This window comes from Meles meles, chromosome X (genome assembly GCF_922984935.1).
Source record: "Meles meles chromosome X, mMelMel3.1 paternal haplotype, whole genome shotgun sequence".
NCBI lineage: Eukaryota > Metazoa > Chordata > Mammalia > Carnivora > Mustelidae > Meles > Meles meles.
Window position 1 is genome coordinate 63,981,060 of NC_060087.1, and position 25,816 is coordinate 64,006,875.

Genomic DNA, 25,816 nt, shown 5'->3' on the forward strand with positions numbered 1-25,816 from the left:
TGTCCTGCAGGGAAATATGGCAAGTCACTGTTACTGGGGGCCAGGTTTTGCCTGGCACTCCTCTACAGGTTTTATCTCATTTAGTTCTCATGGCAAGTAGAGAGCATAAGGATTATGGTTTCTAGGTCTAGCTCCTGCCTCTGTGAAGAGACACTTCATGTTCCCCTCATCATCCCCAGAGGACATTGTTGAGCAAGTAACCCAAGGTCGAACCTTCGTAATCCATCCCCCATGGTGTGTGCCACAAATGGTTTATGGGTGCCCATGGAATACATAGGGTTCTGTCAGCTCTTGGGTAGCCAGTTAGGGCCTAAGGCAGCCTCTTCCGTTCACATCAAAGTTTCATACTAGCATTTCCTCAAATGACTAAGAGCCACCAATATCAAGCCCCACATTCACACCATACAACAAAACATAAGACACTCATTATGTGTGTGATCATGTACATAAAAAAATAAACAAGTGGGGTAGAATTCTGTTGGTTTCCTTTGTCATTGAAAGTATATGTAAGGTCGCTGGTCATCAGCCCATCCGCTCTATGGATTTTAGCAGAGTCCAAGTCCAGACCTGATGTCTTCCGCTTCCCTCTGAATCCTGCTTCTCCACCTGTGATCCCTATCTTGGTGAATGGCAACCCCAGACCACAGGTCACTCAAGCTGGAAACCTGAGTGTCATTCTTGGCTCCTCTTTGCCCTTCCCCACCCGGGCCCACCTCCAAACTAAAACAGTGCCATCCTACCTATCCTATGTGAAACATCTCTCAAAGCATGCCCTTTCCCTTCACCCCCTCTCCCACTACTATTTTAGCACACATTTTAAAACCCACAAGTGAGAGGGCATTCTGTGAGTGCAACTTCTCTGTCCACCTGCCTTGTGTCTGTGACTATCGCTAGGAGTGTCTGAAGATGGACAGTGATGAACAAAATTGGCTGAGAGGGGTCATGGATACAAACAAACTCCATGTTGCCCACCCTCCCCCACTGGCGAGATCTCAGTACATATCCTTACGCTGGAGTCACAGTCACCAGTTATGAAGCCCCTCTTTATAACTGGTGCAGGGAGGATGGTCCCTCAAGAGTGGGACTGGTCCTTGGGAGTGTGCTCTCCCTTGAGAAGCCTAAAAGGTTGAGCTGCCCACCCTGGGAAGCTGAAGGCCCCACGCTGGAAGTCCCAGTGAAATGTAGCATTCCCCATACAGTAAGGAAACAGAAGATTAATTTGATTTGATGGGGACCCCTGTGACGTTCACTCACTCATTATTCTGTGCTTGAAAGGCCCACCATTCGACTCCATCTTTTGCACGAGACCAGTGGTTTTCACACCATACTAGGGAGCTCCCTGGAGGTCCATAGAATTGCCTCAGGGGACCATAGGGAACAATAGGTGAAGGGTACAGCAGATGTAGTTCTTTCTCTCATTGGGTTCCCACCATCATTGTATTAGAAATAATTCCCCAGTGGGGTGTTGTATGGGATGAGATTGGCCAGTGAGTGGTGGCAACTGTCTCTAGGTGACTTTATCACCCAGGAACCCTGAACTCCATCCTCTGCCACCAGGGCACCAGGGTGGCTCAGTCAGTTAAGCATCTTTCTTCGGCTCAGGCCATGATCCCAGGGTCCTGGGATCGAGCCCCGTGTCGGGTTCCCTGATCGGTGGGGAACCGGCTTCTCCCTCTTTTCCTCCCCCTGCCCTTCCTCTCTCTCTCTCTCTCTCAAATAAATAAATAAATAAATAAATAAAATCTTTTTTCTTTTTAAAGGAACACTGACCCCCTTAATGTTTTAGCTCTGTTGGGTGTAGGACTGTAAGTCCAGAATCCCCATCTTTTTTTTTTTTATTATTTTTTAAAATATCTTTTCAGGGAACCAGAATTCATTGTTTATGTACCACACCCAGTGTTCCATGCAATACGTGCCCTCCATAATACCCACAACCAGACTCACCCAGCCTCCCACCCCCCACCCCTTCAAAACCCTCAGATTGTTTTTCAGAGTCCACAGTCTCTCATGGCTTATCTCCCTCTTCAATTTACCCCAACTCCCTTCTCCTCTCCATCTCCCCATGTCCTCCGTATTATTTCTTATGCTCCACAAATAAGTGAAACCATAGGATAATTGACTCTCTCTGCTTGACTTATTTCACTCAGCATAATCTCTTCCAGTCCCGTCCATGTTGATACAAAAGTTGGGTATTCATCCTTTCTGATGGAGGCATAATACTCCATTGTGTATATGGACCACATCTTCCTCATCCATTCGTCCGTTGAAGGGCATCTTGGTTCTTTCCAGTTTGGAGACCATGGCCATTGCTGCTATCAACATTGGGGTACAGATGGTCCTTCTTTCCACTACATCTGTATCTTTGGGGTAAATACCCAGTAGTGCAATGGCAGGGCCATAGGGAAGTTCTATTTTTAATTTCTTGAGGAATCTCCACACTGTTTTCCAAAGTGGCTGCACCAACTTGCATTCCCACCAACAGTGTAAGAGGGGTCCCCTTTCTCCACATCCTCTCCAACACATGCTGTTTCCTATCTTGCTAATTTTGGCCATCCTAACTGGTGTCAGGTGGTATCTCAATGTGGTTTTAATTTGAATCTCCCTGATGGCTAGTGATAATGAACATTTTTTCATGTGTCTGATAGCCATTTGTATGTCTTCATTGGAGAAGTGTCTCTTCATACCTTCTGCCCATTTTTTGACATGATTATCTGTTTTGTGTGTGTTGAGTTTGAGAAGTTCTTTATAGATCCTGGATATCAACCTTTTGTCTGTACTGTGATTTGCAAATATCTTCTCCCATTCCGTGGGTTGCCTCTTTGTTTTGGTGAGTGTTTCCTTTGCTGTGCAGAGGCTTTTGATCTTGATGAAGTCCCAAAAGTTCATTTTCGCTTCAAAGTATAGGGATAGAGGGAACATTCCTGAACTTCATAAAATATATCAATGAAAGACCCACAGCAAATATCATCCTCAATGGGAAAAAGCTCACAGCCTTCCCGTTGAGATCAGGAACACGACAAGGATGCCCACTCTCACCACTCTTGTTCAACATGGTATTAGAAGTCCTAGCAACAGCAATCAGACAACAAAGAGAAATAAAAGGTATCCAAATTGGCAAGGAAGAAGTCAAACTCTCTCTCTCTTCGCAGATGACAGGATTCTTTATTTGGAAAACCCAAAAGACTCCACCCCCAAACTACTAGAACTCATAGAGCAATTCAGTAACGTGGCAGGATACAAAGTCAATGTACAGAAATCAGTGGCTTTCGTATACACTAACAATGAAAATACAGATAGGGAAATGAGAGAATTGATTCCATTTACTGTAGCTCCAAGAACCATAAGATACCTGGGAATAAACCTAACCAAAGAGGTAAAGGATCTGTACTCCAGGAACTACAGAACCCTCATGAAAGAAATGGAAGAAGACACAAAAAGACGGAAGACCATTCCATGCTCTTGGATCCGAAGAATAAACATTGTTAAAATGTCTATACTGCCTAGAGCAATCTACACTTTTAATGCCATTCCCATCAAAATTCCACCGGTATTTTTCAAAGAGCTGGAGCAAATCATCCTAAAATTTGTATGGAATCAGAAGAGACCCCGAATTGCTAAGGAAATGTTGAAAAGCAAAAACAAAACTGGCGGCATCACGTTACCCGATTTCAAGCTTTACTACAAAGCTGTGATCACCAAGACAGCATGGTACTGGCATAAAAACAGACACAGAGACCAGTGGAACAGAGTAGAGAGCCCAGATATGGACCCTCAGCTCTATGGTCAAATAATCTTTGGCAAAGCAGGAAAAAATATATAGTGGAAAAAAGACAGTCTCTTCAATAACTGGTGCTGGGAAAACTGGACAGCTATATGTAGGAGAATGAAACTCGACCATTCTCTTACACCGTACACAAAGATAAAGTCGAAATGGATAAAAGACCTCAACGTGAGACAGGAATCCATCAGAATCCTAGAGGAGAACATAGGCAGTAACCTCTTCAATATCAGCCACAGCATCTTCTTTCAAGATATGTCCCGATGTGGTTTTGATCTGAATCTCCCTGATGGCTGGTGATGATGAACATTTTTCTATGTGTCTGTTAGCCCTTTGTATGTCTTCATTGGAGAAGTGTCTGTTCATGTCTTCCGCCCACAGAATCCCCGTCTTTAAGACAATGAGCTGGGGCTCATGGCTCCTAGCTGGGAACAGTGGTGCTTGGGCTGCACTGCTGTAATGGAAGGGCCCTTGTTGTGGATCGACGAGGGACCAGATCCTGGCTCTGGATCCCATGCTGCTGATGTGACCTCACAACGGAGCTCACACCACCCTCCTTGTTTTTGGATGAGTGGAGAATAAAACAGAGACACGTGAAACCCCTGTAACACAGTAGGCTATACAATGTTTGGCAGAGCAGAGGACACACGTTGCCCCCTTCCTAAGGCTGCTCAGGATTCACTGGGATATACGACCAGACAGAACGAGGGTAGATGAGGTAAAACAAAAACAAAAACAAAACATGCGTAATCTCTTGCGTGCTTGTACACGCCAATGGTCATCTTGTTCACCATAAGAGCCAGGAGATCCTGCTGATCCCATGCCTCCTCCGGAGGAACTGTCCACTTTCGTCACCAATGGAGCCATCTCCTCGGGTTCAGGGTTCGTGAGCTGATGTAGTTAAGGGTGGGGGTAGGGGTGCAAGCAAAGGACGAGGGCTCAGAACTTGGGTTCAGTCACATTTTAGAAACAAAGATGGAAAACTGATGACCCACACCTTTCCCTACTGCTGACCTCTCTGTCTCCTTCCACCATTTAATTGCCTTTGTGTGCTCCGACTGTTCATGGGGTTACGGGACCCCTCTGAAAGTGTACAAATTCACTCATTCCTAGTCATGGTGGGCAATAAGGGAAAGCATATTTGAGGGTGTTTTTTGGCTGATTCTGAGTCCTGCACAGCTAGAGAAGAATCAGAAGGCTTAAGGATGGGCACTGCTGGGAGAAGATGACTTACTGAAAATGCAGGCAATCACGTCTAAAAGTGCCGAGCTCACAGAAGGGGGGAGGACTTGCTCAAGGTCAGCCAGAGAGATCAGGGTTCTCCCAGGAGGGAGAACAGAGATGTTAATGGGGAGGCATAAGGAGGAATATCCTGTGAGTGTGGGGTTGGCAGAGGAAAGTATCATTTCCTGCGAGGCTGTGGAATCCAAAGGCCTGTACAAAGTGGGAGGCAGGGAAGGCCACGTGGTGCATCTAAGCTAAGAGGGGCTAAAGTGGGTGATGGCGGTCTGAGGCCAAATCAAAAGCAGAGGCACTCTTTTCAAGAGATGATGTGTAGGGTTGTGTCTGGGTAGTCAGTCAGCATCTGGGGAGTAGTGGGCAGGTGGCTCTGGGCCTGGTGGGGGAGGGGGCTTGGAAAATAAAATTCTCGGTTTAGAGAATCCCTAGATAAGGTGGAATTGTGCCGAGGATGAGGAACAGAAGTGAGGGCTCCTTGTTGCCCAGCCCTGCTTTATTTATTCCCGTCTCTGCTGCTTGGGTTTCGAGTGTGGCTGCTGAGTTGTGTTTATCCATCAGGTTTTATCTATCAGATGTTTATCTATCAGATTTTACCATATCATTTCTTGTTTCCACAAATGTTCATATTCTAAACACGCACACGCGTGCACCGGGAGGTGCATGGGCATGTGCATGCCCAGACTCTCCCTGACACCCCCAGTCGTGTCTGGTGACTTGATGTGATAGCAGCTGTGAGGGAGCAGATGCCCAGCAGTCTCTGCAGCCCCTAAGAGTTGGAGCTCCTCTCTTCTTTTGGACAGGGCTGAGGCCCAGGATGTGAGATCTCAATGCCTTTTGAAGAAGCGGTGATATGGAGCTGAGCATTCCCACTGAGTCAGGGGCCACTGAGTTAGGACAACCGAGGCATTGTGGGAAGAGGGGTGGTTCCTAGGCCATCAGGAATGGCTGCTAAGACAGCAGACCTAAAGCAAACCTCTTGCACTAAGTTAACAGTTTCCTCTGTTCTGTACCTATGGGTCCCACCTTGGCTGCACTTCAGGGATATAGGAAAGGGGCCATGAAAGGGCTCTGAGACTCCCAAATGTTGTTTTGTACCTGAACCTTACCCCACCTGAGCTTCACTAGGGAGTCTTCATTAAAGGCATTGGACCTCCACAACAACTAAAGGTAATGAATTCACACAGCAAGCCCTGTAAGAGTACTTTTTCCTCTCCTGGTTTTGGATAGGGGACCACATGAGTTAGGGGGGACGAATATTTTGGTGTTTCCGTGTGCTAGTTAGGCTCTTTGATGTTAAAGGATACATCCTGTATCTTTGCCATTGGCCCGGCGATTCTAGGTGTTGCAATATCTAGCCGGGCTTCTACATGTTGCCGGGTTGGAGGGACATACGTGCTCCAACCACTCTGATTGACTTCCTGTGCTGATACTATGAAGCAGTACACATCAAGGCCACCTCAGGAAAGGGGAAAGAGAACCTCATCATGAAAATGAACAATCCGTAATTAGAGAGGAGGTCGCCTGTTGAAGAGGCACTGTCTTGTGCCTGAGTCGGGTGCTTGGGAGCTGACTATACCTATATGGTTCTAAGAGGTTTTCTTAGGCTCCAGAGATTCTTTTTGCATGTGTCCCTCCCTCTCCCCTCCATATAAGCACTGTCCAGTTATTCCCGGATATGAAGACTGTGTGTGGTGTAGGGTCATTCCTGCAGTTATCCACCCTCCCCCGCCCACTTAGGGTCAGAGCAGTCTGCTGTGAAACATTCACTCTTCATGGGCTAAAGTCCATTACAACCGTGACTGAGGAACCAATGCCACTGCCCCAAGAAGGCGGGTGCACAGCCTACAGAGCTAAGTAAGATGCTAACTCCCTCCCTCTGCCCCCTTCCCCACCACCACCACAATTGACAACCCCCAGTTCACCTGAGGCTGGTGTCAGTGTTTCAAGTTACACTGTTGAAAAGTTGAAGCAGAAAGAGTCAGGCGTGCCAGCCTTTATTTCAGGCCCAGTCACAGAGAAACTGGGGAAGCAGGGGGGATGCGGCAGCAGAGTGGGCTCGACCACCGTTCCTGGGTCGGTCTCTGTGGGTCCCATGATCTCCGTTTTCAAGTGTCTGGTATCCTCCCCCTACAAAGGCAAAGCAGAGTGACAGCTGTACCCTTGGGAACTCTGGGGAAGTCAGGCCTGGCCTGGGGGCATTCTGGGTCAGGTAGGAAGCAGAGGTGTGCTGGCTTGGCTGTGGGCAGTGAGAGGCAGAGGCTGGCTCTGAGCTCTTACCTGAAGGACCTGGTGAAACATGCCAGGGCCCTCTGGAGCCAGCTCCTCCAAGCCCCTTGGGGACCAGCAGGCTCTCTGGGTGATCCTGGGCCATTGCACTGGATGGGTTCTCTGTGGTGTCAGACAGAAAATCCAGTTCCTTGGTGTCTTTCAGGTTCTGGAAAACAAACAACAAATAAAGAAACACAGAGAGTAAATAGCCTCATCCCACGTGGTCCTTTCCTTCCGTGACACTCCTTAACTCACTCAACAAGTATTATGTGCATCCCTGACCCTATTCCAGGTGCTGGGGATAGAGTAGGGACCGCTATAGTGCAAACCCCAGCCCCTGGGAGCTGACACCCCATGATAACAGAGAAAGCAGACTCATTACGTCAGGAGATGGAAGGAAGGGAGTGAAGATCATGCTTCCAGGAGAGTGTGATGTGCCAGTAGTGACGGACAGGACTTCCTTGAAGAGACCAGCGGAGCTCCTCACTCTGCTTGGCCCAAAGAGGTTAAGGGCCTGGTCCCTCCACACCCCTCGAGCCCCTCTGGCCCCGCCCTGTCTTTCCTCCCTCCCACAGCTGAGTGCACTGTGCTCAAGGAGTGGATACATTTCTGGTATGTGGCATCCCCCTTGTTCCCGTGTCTTCTACTCCCACCCCTCCCGTCCTTTTCTTTCTTTCTCTCTCTTATTTTCTCTGGACCTCCCAACAGGCTCAAGCCAAGGTTTTGCTTGCCGACCAAAAAAGGCAGAGGTGTTCAGGAAGATGGTGAGTTTTGGGTGGCATTTGGTGGGCATGCTGCAGACAGGAGGGATCACGTGGGCCCTCCCCACATTTAGATTCACAGGATTATGTACATCAAAGCCCTGGGGAGGTGTATGGGTCCAAATGAATTATCAAAGCAAGGAGGGTGAGCTAGGCGATGGCATCCATAGTCCCAATCAACAGCAGAGCTTTTCTTCTCAGAGGGTTATGTGTCAGCATCTATGAGTCAGCATCTGGTGGGTAGAGGGACGGGTGTTTTGGGGCCTAGTGGGTAGATTGGAAAATGTAAGGGACAGAGGGGAAGGGCCTGGGTGGGGCTAGGTCGAGAGCAAAACAAGTGAGGTAAGAGCTCATTGTTACCTCGTTCTGCTATATGCAATTTCATCTTTGACATTTGGGTTTCAAGTGAAGCTGTCTACTTATGCCCCCTTTTCACCACTTAAGAGCCATGAGGATCTGGGCCACTGACTTCAAAGGAACTCCCTCGCAAACTGGACCACTGACTTCAAAGGAGCTCCCTTGCAAACAGGACCTGGAAGGAAAAGAGGAAGTAGGTGGCCTCAGAATCTTTTATTTGGTTTTTGAAGTAACGGTGTTGTTTAAGAAAGCCTCTCTTTTATAACTGTGAGGATGCAGGGCTAATCTTCTCTGGAAACTTTTCAATGGGCCATGGCCTAGGGTTCTAGGAGTGAATGAGGCTTGGCTACGGCTGCAAGCCACTCTGTGGGAGAGAAACCAAGAGAAGGATGGTTACAGTGGAGAGCAACGGAAAGTTTACATGGCTATGGGAGGACTGAAGACGGACAGCCTCCCAGCCTCGGGAGATAGAAGAGAGTCTTGGAGGTTTCCCAGAAGAGGCACGCCTGAAATGAGTGAGGAAAGAAGTTGACCAGGAAAATGAGAAAGGGGAGTGCTTTGCAAGCAGAAACCCAGGGCAATAAAGTGAGTTTTTGTAACCGAAAAGTAAGTAGACCCTGTTCTGGGGATTAAGTAGAAGTCAAGGTCAGTCGTGAGGTTCTGGTACAGGAGTAGAAAATGGTGCCACACAGAGATATCAAACCCTGGTTTTAGAGAAGCAGAAGTGTGTGTGTGTGTGTGTGTGTGTGTAATTTTGACAATGGTCCATTGATTACTTTTCCTTTGTGATTCATACTTTTTGAATGAATGTTCTACCTAAATATCTTTGCCTAACTACACAACACAAAAGTTTTCTCATATATTTTCTTGTAGATTTTCAATTTTACACTCTGCACTTAGATCTATGATTTATTTTGAGTTCATTTCTGCATACAGCATGAGGTATTGAAGTTCGTTTGTGCTTTCTTTTCCCATTGTGGAGATACACCTTTCCCAGCACCACTAGTTGATTATTAGTTAACTAAGTTACCTTAGAACCTTTGTCACAAATCCACTTACCACATATGTCTAAGTCTATCTGGGATTTCTATTTTAATCCTTTGATCCATATGTCTATTTTTACAGTAATACCACACTGTTATGATTACCATGCTTTTATATTAAGTCAGGGAATTTGGTAGTGCAAGTCCTCCATTTTCATTTTTTTTTTTCCAAATGGCCTTGGCCATTTTATATCCTTTGCATTTCCACATAAGTTTTAGAAACAGTTTTTCATTGTAATTATGATTCTGGTGAATCCCTGGAAGAATTACTGCATCTTAAAATTTTTGAGTCTTCTGATCCATGAACATAGCATATCTCCATTTATTTAGGTCTTCTTTAATCTCCTTCAGCAATATTTAACAGGTGACTGTGTACAAGTCTTGCACAGATTACATTAAAATTCTCAGTAGGTATTCCAATTAGTTTACTGTTATTGTAAGTGACATTTAAGAACATTTCCATCTCTAGATATTTGTTCCTAGCATATTGAAATAAAAAGCACTTTTCTTTATATTGACTTTCTGTCCCGTGACCTTATTAAATTGTTTATTAGATCTGGGAGATGATTTTTGTCTTTAGTTGTCTTTTTTCCCCTAGGTTACTATTTTCTTTGTAGGCGACCATGCTTTGTGAAAATACAGTTTTTTACTTCTTCCTTTTCTTTTTTTTTTCTTTTTTGAATCACAGTGTTTTCTCTTTATTGAAGTACAGTTGACATGCAGTATTACATTAGTTTCAGGTGCAGAAAATGCTCATCACGAAAGGTATATTTACCCTCTGTCACCATACCAAGTTATTATGTTATTACCAACTCTATTTCCTGTGGTGTAATTGATGTCCTTATCATTTTATTTTTTAACTGGAATCTATAGCTCTTAATCGCCACCCCCCAACACCTCTCCCCTCTGACAACCATCAGTTTATACTCTGTATTTATGAGTGTTTCTTTTTTTTTTTAATTTTTATTTATTTTTTTTCAGCGTAACAGTATTTATTGTTTTTGTACGACACCCAGTGCTCCATGCAATACGTGCCCTCCCTATTACCCACCACCTGGTTCCCCCAACCTCCCAACCCCCGCCCCTTCAAAACCCTCAGGTTCTTTTTCAGAGTCCATAGTCTCTCATGGTTCACCTCCCCTTCCAATTTCCCTCAACTTCCTTCTCCTCTCTATCTCCCAATGTCCTCCATCTTATTTGTTATGCTCCACAAACAAGTGAAACCATATGATACTTGACTCTCTCAGATCTGTACTCGAGGAACGACAGAACACTCATGAAAGAAATTGAAGAAGACACAAAAAGGTGGAAGACCATTCCATGCTCTTGGATCCGAAGAATAAACATTGTTAAAATGTCTATACTGCCTAGAGCAATCTATACTTTTAATGCCATTCCCATCAAAATTCCACCGGTATTTTTCAAAGAGCTGGAGCAAATCATCCTAAAATTTGTATGGAATCAGAAGAGACCCCGAATTGCTAAGGAAATGTTGAAAAACAAAAACAAAACTGGCGGCATCACGTTAACCGATTTCAAGCTTTACTACAAAGCTGTGATCACCAAGACAGCGTGGTACTGGCATAAAAACAGACACATAGACCAGTGGAACAGAGTGGAGAGCCCAGATATGGACCCTCAACTCTATGGTCAAATAATCTTCGACAAAACAGGAAAAAAATATATAGTGGAAAAAAGACAGTCTCTTCAATAACTGGTGCTGGGAAAACTGGACAGCTATATGTAGAAGAATGAAACTTGACCATTCTCTTACACCGTACACAAAGATGAACTCGAAATGGATAAAAGACCTCAACGTGAGACAGGAATCCATCAGAATCCTAGAGGAGAACATAGGCAGTAACCTCCTCGATATCAGCCACAGCAACTTCTTTCAAGATATGTCTCCAAAGGCAAAGGAAACAAAACCGAAAATGAACTTTGGGGACTTCATCAAGATCAAAAGCTTCTGCACAGCAAAGGAAACAGTCAACAAAACAAAAAGGCAACCCATGGAATGGGAGAAGATATTTGCAAATGACAGTACAGACAAAAGGTTGATATCCAGGATCTATAAAGAACTCCTCAAACTCAACACACACAAAACAGATAGTCATATCCAACAATGGGCGGAAGATATGAACAGACACTTCTCCAATGAAGACATACAAATGGCTATCAGACACATGGAAAAATGTTCATCATCACTAGCCATCAGGGAGATTCAAATTAAAACCACATTGAAATACCACCTGACACCAGTTAGAATGGCCAAAATTAGCAAGACAGGAAACAACGTGTGTTGGAGAGGATGTGGAGAAAGGGGAACCCTCTTCCACTGTTGGTGGGAATGCAAGTTGGTGCAGCCACTTTGGAGAACAGTGTGGAGATTCCTCAAGAAATTAAAAATAGAGCTTCCCTATGACCCTGCCATTGCACTGCTGGGTATTTACCCCAAAGATACAGATGTAGTGAAAAGAAGAGCCATCTGTACCCCAATGTTGATAGCAGCAATGGCCACGGTCGCCAAACTGTGGAAAGAACCAAGATGCCCTTCAATAGATGAATGGATAAGGAAGATGTGGTCCGTATACACGATGGAGTATTATGCCTCCATCAGAAAGGATGAATACCCAACTTTTGTGGCAACATGGACGGGACTGGAAGAGTTTATGCTGAGTGAAATAAGTCAAGCAGAGAGAGTCAAGTATCATATGGTTTTACTTCTTCCTTTTCTATCTGTATGCCTTTTATTTCCTTTTCTTGCCTTATCTCATCAACTAGGACCTCAAATATCACGTCAAATAGACACAAAAAGAGTGGACATTCTGCCATATTCCTAATCTTATAGGAGAAGCATTCAGTCTTTCACCATTAAGTATGATGCCAGAAGCAGGTTTTTGGTAGAATTACTTTATCAGATTGAGGATGTTCCCTTATGCTCTTAAGTTACAAGATGGTTTTTTTAAATATCATGAATGGATGTTTTATGTTATCAAATAACTCTTCTGTGATATATTGTGATAATCACTACTTTTCTATCATTCCCTTGGTATGGCAAAATACAGTGATGTATTTTTTTTTTAAATGTTAAAATAACCTTGTATTCCCAGGATACAGTCTGTCTGGTCATGGATCATACCTTTCATATATCATTGGATTTAAATTTCTAAAATTTCATTAGTGAGTTTTAAATCTATGTTCATCGGGGATATTGGTCTGTTGTGCTTTCTTTCCCTTGGAATGTAATTCTCTCTCTCTCTCTCTCTCTGTCTCTCTCTCATGTAAAAGTAATGCTGCCCTCATAAAAAGAATTGGCAAGTGTTCTTCCTGGATTTTCTGGGAAAGTTCTGTGGGACTGTCAGCATATTTTTTTCTTTTAAATGTGAGGTACTGCTCACCAGTGAACCCATTTAAGAATGAAGTTTTCTTTATGATAAATAATCTCGATTTCAATTCAATTTCCACATATTTGTTTTTCTTCTGCTACTAAGTTTAGTTTCACCCTGTTGTGATTGGGGAAAAAAATACTTTGCATGATTTCCCTCTCTTCAAATTTATTCAGACTTGTTTTGTTGACTAACTTATGGTGTATCCTGGAGAATGTTCCAGGTACACCAGAGAGAAATGTGTAATTTTTTTTTTTTTTATGTGCAGTGCTCTGTATGTCTGTTAGATACAGTTGTTCCATAGGGTTGTTCAAGTGCTATATTTCCTTTTCAATCTTCTGTGTGGTAGTTCTACCCATTATTGAAAGTGAGTATTGAAGTCTCCCTGTATCACTGTAGAGCTGACCATGTCTCCCTTCAATTCTGTCCATGGATTTCTGATATTTGGTGCAAATATGTTTATAATTATTTTATATTTCCAGTTCATCAACCCCTTTTACATTATATAACGACCTTCATTGTCTCTTTTGACAGTATTTGTTTCTTAAATTCTATTTTGTGTGATCCTAGTTTCGCCACTCCACCTCTTTTGTTGTTATTGTTGTTGTTGTTGTTAGTATTTGCAGGGGAAAATCTTTTCCCATCTTTCCACTTTAATTTTCTGTGTGCCCTTAGATCTTAAGTGAGTTTGTAGTAGAGCAGATCAATATCAATATAGACGGATCAATTATTTAAAAATCCATTCTGCCAATCTGTGTCTTTTAATTGGAGAATTTAAAGCACTTGATACACTTGAAATAATTGCTGTTAGGGAATCACTTACTTTTTTTTTCATTTTATTTTTTGTTTTCTGTATTCCTTGTCATTTGTTTGTCCCTCATTTCCTCCATTCCTTTCTTCCTTATGTTTAGTTGCTTTTTGTAGTTTCACATTTAGATTCCCTTCTTGTTTTCCTGTGTGTGTACTCAATAGATATTTTTCTTTGTGGCCACCATGGAGATTGCATACAACACCCTACTAAAGTATGACAATCTATCTTAAACTGATCCCAACTTAACTTCAATTGCATACAAAAACTCTAGTCCTTTACAGTTCTGCCTCCCTTTTTATATTACTGATCTCACAAGTTTTATATTTATATGCTGTGTACCCCTTAACGTGGGTTTATTATTATTTTTATGCATTTCTCCTTCATATTCTATAAAAGCAAAAATAGAGTTAAAAATGCACATTACAATAACATCCGTTTTTCTGGTTTACCGGAGATATTTAGGTTTACCAGAGAATCTGTAGTATTGTATGGCTTCAAATTACTGTCTAGAGTCCTTTAGTTTCAACTTGAAGGACTCCATATAACGTATTTTGGATGTTTTTCTTTCTTTCGGAATGTCTTTATTTCTCTGTCATTTTGAAGGACAGTGTTCCTGGAAATACTGTTCTTGGTTGACAGTATTTTTCTTTCAGCACTTAAATATATCATCTCACTGCCTTCTGGACTTCAACAGTTCTGCTGAGAAATTTGCTAAAAGTCTTCTTAGGGGATCCCTTATACATAATGAATCACTTACTCTCTTGCTCTTTTGAAGATTCTTCTCTCTTTGTCCTTGGCTTTTGACAGGTTGATTACAATGTGTCTTGGGGTGGATGTCTTTATGTTTATCTTGCTTGGATCCTTTGGTTTCTTGGACTTGAATAGTTATGCCTTTCTTCAAATTTGGTAAGTTTTCAGCCATTATCTCTTTGAATAATCTCTCCGCATGCTCTCTTACCCTTCTGGGACTCCTGTAATGCATATATTTTTTCACCTGATGGAATCCTAGAAGCCTCTTAGTCTTTCTTCATTTTGATTCATCCTTTTCTCCTTTTGCTCCTCAGACTCAATAATTTCAAATCATCTCTGTTCAAGTTCATTGATTGTTTCTTCTGCCTGCTCAAGTTTGCTGCTGAAACCCTCTAGTGAATTTTTCCTTTCAGTCACTGTATTTTCCAGTTCTAGAACTTTGTTCAGCACTGTAATTTGTCTTTTTTCCTATGAGCCTTTGTTTCATATATCATCTTCATGATTTCCTTTGGTCCTTTGTGTTTTCCTTTAGGTCTTTGAAAATATTTAAAAGAGTTATTTTATTTTTTGTTTAAAAAAATTTTTTTTAATTGTGTCGTGTTAGTCTCCATCTAGTAATTTTGATGCATCTATTTCTTTAGGGACTGTTTCTGGTGATCTCTATCTCTATCTAGCTATATAACTGTCAACTATCTATCTATATTCTTTTTAATGGGCCTCATCCCATTTCTATGTGACTTGCTCTTCTTCTTTATTATATTTTGGAACCATACATTATTGATTTAAGGCCCTTGTTCTTTTACAATATAGGCATTCAATGCAATAAATTTTCCTCTAAGCACTGCTTTATCTGCGTCCCTCAGATTTTGTTAGGCTGTGCTTTCATTTCCATTCAATTAACAATATTTTCTAACTTATTTTGTGATGTCTTATTTGGCCTATGGGTTATTAAAATTTTTCCTGTTTAATTTACAAGTAATATGGGACTTCTATGCCATGTTTATGTTATTCACTTATCATTTAAGGCTGTCACAGTCAGAAAACCTGCTGCAGCCCCTATAAGTTTCTTGAGACTTGTTTTAAGGCCCAATACAGAGCCTGTCTTCATGGAATATCCAACTTTGCCTCTGGTCATATCCTTCCGTATGATGTGTCTGATAGTCATGTACACACTCAGCTATTCTCTTGCATATTTATTTCTAATCTATTTGCATCTTTGTATATGCTATCTACAAGTTTTGTAGAAAGTTATGTAGAAAGCATATAGTGTGGTCTCAATTTCTTCCATCTGGCAGTCTACCTTTGTCTTCAAGTGTCTAGGTCCCTTAAACTTAGTGTAATTATCAATACATTTTGCTTAAGACTGCAAACTTGATTGTAGTTTACTATTTGTCACATTCTTTCTCTGTTCTTTTTTCCTCTCATTCAAGTTAACGACAACTCTTTTATTTGTTTTACTGTAGTAGTGGTCATTCTTGGGCTTACAATATACACCTTTAAGTTACATTCTATCTTCAAATAACAGACACAACAGACATATACAATGAAATTTCCTCCTCCTGGCATTTTGGCACATCCTCTGCATATATTTTACTTCTACATATGTTGCAGACACCATTACCCTTTCATATTAATTTGTTATAAATAGCCAACTGTCTTTTATAATTTTGTAAATGAGAAAATGATATCATATATATATACATATATGTGTGTGTATATATGTATATATGTGTGCGTGTACATATGTATATATACATATGTGTGTATATGTATACACACACACACACACACACACACACATGTTTTATTCAATCATTCCTTTTGACCAATCCAAGTTTCTATGTGGTATCATTTTACTTCTGACTGCAGAACTCCATTTAACTAACATTTCTTTTAGTGAAGATGTGCTTGTCATGATCCACTCAATGTTATTTGGTTTTAAGTAGTTTCAATTCCCCAATTTTAAGAACAGTTTGTCAAGATATAATTTACATACCATTCAACTAACTCATTTAAATTTTACAATTCAGTTTATTTCAGCATACTTAAGAGTTGTGCAGCCATCACTATAAAAAAATCTTCAGAATATTTTCACATGTTAAGTTCTCTGTGTCCATTACCTGCTGCTTCCCATTTTCCCACAACCACATCACCTGAGATTTAAGCAATGATTAAATCTACTTGCTGAATCTGCAGATTCAGACATTTCATATAAATGGAAACATACTGCGTGTGGACTTTTGTGACTATATCTCTTTTTTTTTTACATAGAATAACGTTTTCAAAGTTCATCGAGGTTGTATCATGTATCACTGCTTCATTCCTTTTTAAAAAATTTTATTTATGCATTTTTAAAATTGAAGTATAGCTGACATATAATATTCATTTCGGGTGTACAACACAGTGACTGGACAATTACATACATTACAAAAGGCTCACTCCAATAAATTTAATTATCATCTGTCACCATACAAAGTTATAATGATATTATTGACTGTATTCTCTATACTGTACTTTTCATCAATGTGACTCATTTATTTCATCACTGGAAGTTTGTACCTCTTCATCCCCTTCAAATACTCTGCTTACCACCCCCAACCTTCCTCCCTCTGGCCACCACCAAGTTCGTTCTTTATGTTTGTGAGTCTGCTTCTATTTTAGTTCCGTTGTTGTTTGTTCGTTTGTTTGTTTTGCTTTGTAGGTTCCACATAGAAGTGAAATCATATGGTATTTGTCTTTTGCTATCTGATTTATTTCACTTAGTATAATACCCTCTAGGGCCCTTCATGCTGTCACAAATGGCAAGATTTCATTGTGTTTTTTTTTTTCTTTAATGACCAAATAAAGTTCCATTGTGTATATATACCACAGCTTCTTTATCCGTTTGTCTACTGACAGGTACTTCTATATTGTGGTTATTGTAAAGGAAGCCATGATGAACATGGCGGTGCATAAATCTTTTCAAATTAGTGCTTTTGTTCTCTTTGAATAAATACCGAGAGGTGGAAATATTGGATTGTAAGAGAGTTCCATTTTTCGTTTTTTGAAGAATCTGCATACTGTTTTCCAGAGTGAAAATTTGGAAATTTTGAAATTTACCTTCCCACCAACAGCACCCAAGAGTTCCCTTTTCTCCATGTCCTCACCAACACTTGTTATTATTTCCTGTTTTATAGCAGCCAGGGTGACTGTTGTGAGGCTCTATCTCTGTCTGGTTTTGATTTGCAGGCCCGTGATGATTAGTGATATTGAGCAACTTTTCATGTGTCTGTTGGCCATCTGTATATCTCCACTGGAAAAAAACGTCTATTCAGGTCCTCTGACGATTTTTAAATCAGAGTATTTTGCTTTGTTTTGTTTTGCTTCGTTTTTGGTATTGAGTCGCATAAGTTCTTTAGCTACTTTGGATATTAAGCCCTTATTGGATATATCATTTGCAAATATCTTCTCTCATTTAATTTTTGTTGTTTTGTTTGTTGATGGTTTTTGTTGTTTTGTTGATGGTTACTTTCTCTGTGTCAAACCTTTTTAGTCTGATAGAGTCTCAGTTGTTTATTTTGCTTTTGTTTTCTTTGCCTGGGAGACATATCCAGAAAAATATTGTTAAGGCCGATGTCTTTGCATGTACTACCCATGTTTTCTTTTAGGAGTTTTATGGTTTCAAGGCATGCATTTAGGTCTTTAACCTATTTTAACTTTGTTTTTGTGTATGGTGTAAGAAAGTGGTCCAGTTTCCTGCTTTTGCATGTAACTGTCCAGTTCTTCCAAAGACTGCTTTTTGGAGAGATTGCTTTTATTTATTGAAGAGACCACCTTTCCCCATTGTATATTCCTGCCTTTCCTGCCATAGGTAAATTAACCACGTACATGTGGGTTCATTTCTGGGCTCTCCATTGTGTTCCATTGAACTGTGGGTCTATTTCTGCGCTGGTACCACACTGTTCTGATGACTACAGATTTGTAGTACAGTGAGGAATTTGGGGCTCTGATACCTCTAGCTTTGTTCTTCTTTCTCAAGATTCCTCTGACTATCCAACACCCTTGATGGTTCTGTACAAAGTTCAGGATTCTTTTGCTCTAGTTCTGTGAAAAATACTATTGGTGTATTTTGATAGGGATTGCATTGAATCTGCAGATTGCTTTGGGTAGCGTAAACCTTCTGACAATATTAAGTCTTCCACTCAGAGAGTATGTACTTCTTTCCATTTATATGTGTCATCTTCAGTTTCTTTCACCAATGTCTTATAGTTTTCAGAGCACAGGTCCTTCACCTCCTTAAGTAAATTTACTCCTAGGTATTTTATTGTTTGGGGTGCAATTGTCTTTGGGATTGTTTTCTCTCTTTTTTTTTTCTCTTAATTTCTCTCTCTGCTATCTTGTAATTTGTATATAGAAATGAAACCGATTTCTGTATATTAACTCTGTATCCTGCAACTTCAAATTAATTTTTTGGTTCTACTATTTGGTGTTTTGTTTTGTTTTTTTGGTGGAGTCTTTAGGGTTTTCTATATAGAGTGTCATGCCACCTGCAAATAGCAACAGTTTTCTCTCTTCCTTACCAATTTGGATATATTTTGGTTCTTTTTCTTGTCTAATCGCTGTGTCTAGAACTTCCAACAGGATGTTGAATAAAAGTGATAAAAGTGGTGAGGGTAGACATCCATGTCTTATGCCTGATCTCAGAGGAAAAGGTTTCAGCTTTTCACCATTGAATATGATGCTAGCTGTACATTTGTCATATGTGGCATTTGCTAGGTTGAGGTATATTCCCTCTAAACCCAGTTTGTTGAGAATTCTTATCATGAACACATGTTGCATTTCGTCAGAAGGTTTTCTTCATCTATTGAGATAATCATTTTTTATTTTTATTTTTTATCCTTTATTTTGTTAACGTGGTGAATCACGTTGCATATATTGAACCATTCTTGCATCCCTGGAATAAATCCAAATTGTTGTGATAGATGATTTTTTAAATGTATTTTTGAATTCAGAATTCAAATTGCTAGTATGTTGTTGAGGTTTTTGCATCTCTGTTTATCTAGGATACTGGTCTGTATCTTTCTGTCTTCGTAGTGGGTTCATCTGGTGTTGGTATCTCTGCTGATCTCTTAGAATAAATTTGGAAGCATTCTTTTCTCCTCCAGTTTTTGGAATTGTCAGATAAGAGAAGCATTAATTCTTCTTTAAATGTTTGGTAGCATTCACTTGCAAAGCTCTATCTGGTCTTGGATTTTGTTTGTTGGATGTTTCTTTTCTTACCAATTCAGTTTTGTTACTAGTAATTGGTTTGTTCAGATTTTCTATTTCTTTAGGCATCAGTCTTGGAGCACAGCATATTTCCAGGAATTTATCCATTTCTTCTAAGTTATCCAATTTGTTGGCATACAATTTTTTTGTAGTTGTCCTTCATGATCCTTTGTATTTCTGTGGTGTCAGTTATAACTTCCCTTTCATTTCTGATTTTGTTATGAGTTCTCTCTCTCTCTCTCTCTCTCTCTCTTTCTCTTTCTTCTTCTCCTTCTCTCCCTCTCCCTCTCTTTGATGAGTCTGGTTAAAGCAGTTAAAGGTTTATCAATTTTGTTTATCTTTTCAAAGAACCAGCTATTAGTTTCATTGATCTTTTTCTCCTGATTTTTAAAGTCTCTATTTCATTTATTTTCACTGTGATCTTTTTTTTAAAAAAGATTTTATTAATAAAAAAATAATAAAAGATTTTATTTATTTATTTATTTGAGAGAGAGAGAGAGCATGCACACCGGTAGGGGGAGTGGGTGAGGGAGAAGCAGGCTCCTCACTGAGCAGGGAGCCTGGTGTGGGGCTAGATCCCAGGACCCTGGGATCAGGACCTGAGCCAAAGGCAGACATTTAACCAACTGAGCCACCCAGGTGCCCCTTCACTGTGATCTTTATTGTTTCCTTCCTTTGAGCCACTGGGTTTTGATTGCTCTTCTTTTTCCGGGTTTTTAGGTGTAAGGTTAGATGGTTTATTTGAGATTTTTCTCAAAAACTTTCCTCTTAGAACTGCGTTTTCTGAGTGCCAAAGATTTTGAACTGAGGTGTTTCCATTTTCATTTTTCCCTAGTTATTTTTCTTTAATTACTTCGTTGGCCCTCCTGTTGCTTAGTAGCATGTTTAGCTTCCATGTGTTTGTGTGTCTTCTAGTTCTTTTCTTGCCATCGACCTCAGTTTTGTGCTGTTGTGGCTGGAAATTGAGGCTGTTCTGATTTCTATTTCTTAAATTCATAGAGACTTGTTTTGTGGCCTAACATGTGATCTGTCCTGGAGGATGTTCCATGTGCCCTTCAAAAGAATGAATATTCGGGCACCTGGGTGGCTCAGAGGGTTAAGCCTCAGCTTTCCGCTGGGGTCATGATCTCAGGGTCTGGGATCACATCGGGCTCTCTGCTCAGCAGGGAGTCTGCTTCCCCGCCCCCCTGCCTGCCTCTCTGCCTACTTGTGATCTCTGCCTGTCAAATAAATAAATAAAATCTTTTTAAAAAGGAGGAATATTCTGCTGTTTTGGAATGGAAAGTCATGTATATATACATTAGGTCCATCTGGTCTAAGTGTCATTCAAAGCTACTCTTTCCTTATTGATTTTCTGCCTAAAGGATCTTTCCACTGACGCAAGTAGGGTGTTAAAGTCCCCTACTATTGTTGTATTACTGTCAATTTTGCCCTTTTGTGTCCATTAATATTTGCCTATATACTTAGGTGTTCTGATGTTGGTCACATATTTACACACATTTACAATTATAGCCTCTTGTTTGGAGTGATACCTTTATCATTATGTAATACCTATCCTTATCTCTTGTTATAGTCTTTTTTTTAAAAAAAAAAAGATGTTATTTATTTATTTGACAGACAGAGATCACAAGTAGGCAGAGAGGCAGGTGGGCGGGAGTGGGGGGGGGGAGCAGGCTGTCCCCTGAGCAGAGAGCCCGATGTGGGCCTTGATCCCAGGACCCTGAGATCATGACCTGAGTTGAGGGCAGAGGCCTTAACCCACTGAGCCACACAGGTGCCCCTATAGTCTTTGTTTTAAAGTTGATTTTGTCTGATGTAAGTATTGTTACCCCAGCTTTTTTTTTTTCCACTTCTATTTGCATGGAATACGTTTTCCCATTCTTTTACTTTTAGTCTGCATGTGTCTTTAGGTTTGAAGTGAGTCAGTTTTAGGCATCATCTAGATAGGTCTTGGTTTGTTTTTTTATCCTTTCAGTCACCCTGTGTGTTTTGATTGGAGCATTTAGAACACTTACATCTAAAGTAATTGTTGATAGGTATGTACTCGTTGCTATTTTGTTAGTTGATTTCTGGTTGTTTTTTGTAGTTCTCTGTTTCTCTCTTCTTCTCTTGCTCTTTGCTTGATGCCTTTCTTTAATGTTATACTTGGATTCCTTTCTCTATTTTTTGTGCATCTATCATACATTTTTGGTTTGTGGTTACCATCAGCTCATATATAACATTTTATGTATATAGCAGTCTATATTAAGTTGGTGATCACTTAAATTCAAACACATTCTAAAAGCACTATGTTATTACTCCCCCTTCACACTTTATGTATAGGATGTCATGTTTTGCATCTTTTTATTTTGTGTACCCCTTGGATAATTTTTGTAGATATAATTGATTATACTTCTGTGTTTTAACCTTAATGCTAGCTTTATAAGTGATAGATCTGCTATCTTTATGTTTTAACAGTGAAATATTTTCCTTTCATAATTTTTTTTTTATTTCTAGTTATAGCCTTCTATTTTCCACTTAGATAAATCACTTCAACCTTTCTTTTAAGGCGGGTGTAGTGGTGGTGAACTCCTGTAATTTTTGTTAGTCTGGGAAAGTTCTTATTTCTCCTTCAATTCTGAATGATTACCTTGCTAGATAGAGCATTCTTGGTTGTAGAGTTTTTTCTTTTTTCCTTTTTTTTTTTTTCCTTTTCAGCCCTTCGTGTAAATCCTGTCACTTCCTTTAGGCTTGCAATGTATCTGCCAAAAAAAAATCAGCAGCTAGCCTTATGCTGTTTCCCTTGTACACAGCTCTTTGCTTTTGTCTTGTTGCTTTTAAGATTCTCTCTTCATCCTTATTTTTTTTTTTGCCATTTTAAATATTATGTGTTTTGGTGTGCACCTCGTTAGGTTCATCTTTCTTGGGTCTCCCTGCTTCCTGGACCTGGATGTGTGTTTCCTTCCCCAGATCTGTGATGTTTTTAGCTATTACTTCTTCAATTAACCTATCCTCATTTTTAAAAATTCCTTTTTTTCTCTTCAACTTGGTTGCTTTCATTTACCCTTGCTTCCAGATCATTGAGCCTGTTTTTCTACATCCCCTAATCTGCTGTTAATTTCCTCTAGTGTCTTGGTTTTGTTTTTTTTTTTTTTTTTTTTTTCCGTTACTGTGTTCTTCAGCCCTGGTTTGTTTTGTTTTGTTTTTTACATTTTTTCCCTCTTTGTTGCAGTTCTCACTGGCTTCATTCACTCTGCTCTCCAGTCCAGTGGGTATCTTTATAACCATTACTTTCACCTCTATCAAGCAGTTTGCTTATCTGTTTCATTTAGCTCTCTCCTATGGTCCTGTCTTGTTCTTTCATTTAGAACATATTCCTCCATGTCTTCATTTTGTCCCATTCTCCGTGTTTGTTTCTGTGTATTAACTAGGTCAGCGAGATATTTTGGTCTTGAACATAGTGGTTTTATGAAGGCATCCTGTGGTGCCCTGTACCACAATCCACGCTGGTCACCCAAACCAGGGCCTCCCGGGGTATTCCCTTTGTGGGCTGTGTACACCCTCCTTTTTTGTGGCTGAACCATGACTGCTGCAGGAGCAGTGGTTGGCATGGCTTGTCACTTGTGCAGCTGGCTGAGAGGCCCAGTTGCAACTACTATGGGCATGCCATGGCACAGGTTTTGCCCCCTGGACAGCTGGCTGAGATGCCCAGCTGCACCAGTTGTGGGCTCAATGGTTGGCAAGGCTGGCCTGCAGCTCAAGTATCTGCAGTGATCAGCTTGCAACTGCTACATGTGCACTGGCAGGCAGGGACTGCCTTTGGCACAGCTGGCTGAGAAACTCAGCTGTACCTATGGCAAGCAGGCTTGTGGGGGGGAGTTGTTCATCTCCCCTGCCCTACTTGGGGCAGGACTGTCTTTGGCAGTACACTGGTCCAGGCCAAGTATGATCACTGGGTTTTGTGGGGTGGTACTCTCCTTGGGGGGATGTTGGTTCCAGCTGAGGCTGCCCACCAGTGTGGTGGTGGGGGTGGTGGGGGTGCCTGCTAGGGCAGAATGATTGGGTGGGGTGGTCTACAGGTGAATGCTGGGGCAAGGCAAGTGGTACTAGCAAGGTAGATGGAGAGAGTCAGATCTGGCTTTTCCAAGTGTCCAGCTCTCTAGGCTGAAGGAGGGCAAGAAAAAAAAATGGTCACTTCCATTCCCAGAGAGAGCTCCTACAGATCCCTGTGCCCCCAGCACACATCCTACAATTAGTCAATAAATCTCCTTCACATATAACCCAGGTACTTTGCAAAGCATTGTTTCTGTGCTTGGTCTCGTGCCAAGTGATATAGTGTGCTAGCTGTTTAGAGGAGATACTCCGTTTCCCATAGCTACTTTACACCCCACTGGAATAGTTATGTTAATCCCACAGTGGGAGTTAAGCCCTACCGATTTTTAAATCTCCCAGAGTTAAGCCCCACTGACTTTTTTTTTTTAAAGATTTTGTTTATTTATTTGACAGAGAGAAATCACAACTAGGCAGAGAGGCAGGCAGAGAGAGAGGAGGAAGCAGGCTCCCTGCGGAGCAGAGAGCCCGATGCGGGGCTCGATCCCAGGACCCTAGGATCATGACCTGAGCTGAAGGCAGAGGCTTTAACCCACTGAGCCACTCAGGCGCCCCCCCCACTGACTTTTAAAGCCAGAATTCTTGGGGACTAGCCTTCCGGGTGCACATCCCAAAGGCCAGGGGGTGCCTGCTTTGGGGCTTGATGCCCTTGCTCCTTTGCTCTTCCACCCACCCCTCTGTACTTGTGATATCCCCACCCCAACCCACCCCCGCCTGTGGGTAGCCACACTGGTGGTTTGGTTCCTGGCTGCATCTCTGTCCTTCTTACCCTTTTCAATGTAGCCTTCTCTTTATGACTTTAGCTGTGGAAGAACTGCTCTGCCAGTCTTTAGGTCACGTTCAGAGTGAGTTGCAATACATGCAGTTGCCTCAGTGCATCCGCAGGAGGTGGTGAACTCAGGATCCTCTTACACCACCGCCCTCCGGAGCGCTTTTCAGTACTTTGTTTCTGTAGGCAAGTAACATTCCGTTGTGTGGCTATTTCACATTTTATGTATCCATTCATCAGTTGATGGCCTTTTGGTTTGTTTCCACTTTGGGGGCATTATAAGAATACTGCTACAGACATTGGTATGCAAGTTTTTGTGTGGATATATGTTTTAATTTTTCTTGGGTATATATCAAGCACTGGAACTGCTTGGTTATATGGTAGCTCTGTGTTTAATATGTGAGAGAATGGCAGACTGTGTTTCAAAGCTTATGCACCGCTTTACATTCCAACCAGCTATGGCCAAGGGTTCAAATTTTTCCACATTCTCAACAGCAATCACCTTCCGTCTTTGAGTTTAGCTATTCTGGTGGGTGTAAAGTAGGTTCTCATTGTGGTTTCTATTTGCATTTCCCTTAGGATGAATGCCATCAAGGCACTTTTCATGTGCTTATTGGCCATTTCTCCATCTTTGGGGGAAAGTGACTGTTCACATCTTTTACCCGTTTCTCAGTGAGGTTATATGTTTTATCACTGGTTTGTAAAACTAATTTATATCATCTGGGTACAAGTCCCTTATAGTTATATGATTTGCAAATACTTTCCCCATTCTTCAAGTTCTCTTTTCACTTTCTGGATGGTATTATTTGTGGCAGATAACGTTTTTAGAATCTGACAAAGTCCAATATATCTCTTTTTATTTAGTTTCTTGGCCTTAAGAAAACACTGCCTAACCCAACGTCATGACAATTTACTGCTATGCTTTCTTCTAAGAGTTCTACATGTGTGGCTATTTAGGTCAGAGATCCATTTTGAATTAATTTTTGTATGTGCAGTGAGACAAGGATTGGGTTCAATTTCATTCTTTTGTGTGTGGATATCCGGTGGACCCAGTAACATTTGTTGAAAACACTCCTTTTTACCCCATATAATTATCTTGCCACCTATTTAAAAATCAACTGGGTGTAGATATGAAAGTTTTTTTGATGAACTTGTAATTCTATTCCATTAAGCTATTTAAGTATCTTTATATTAAACCCACACTGTCTTGATTGCTGGAGCTTCCTAGTAAGATTAGAAATTGGGAAGAAGGAGTCCCCAACTTTAATCTTCCTTTTTAAGTTTGCTTTGGCTATCCTCAAATCCTTGAATTTCC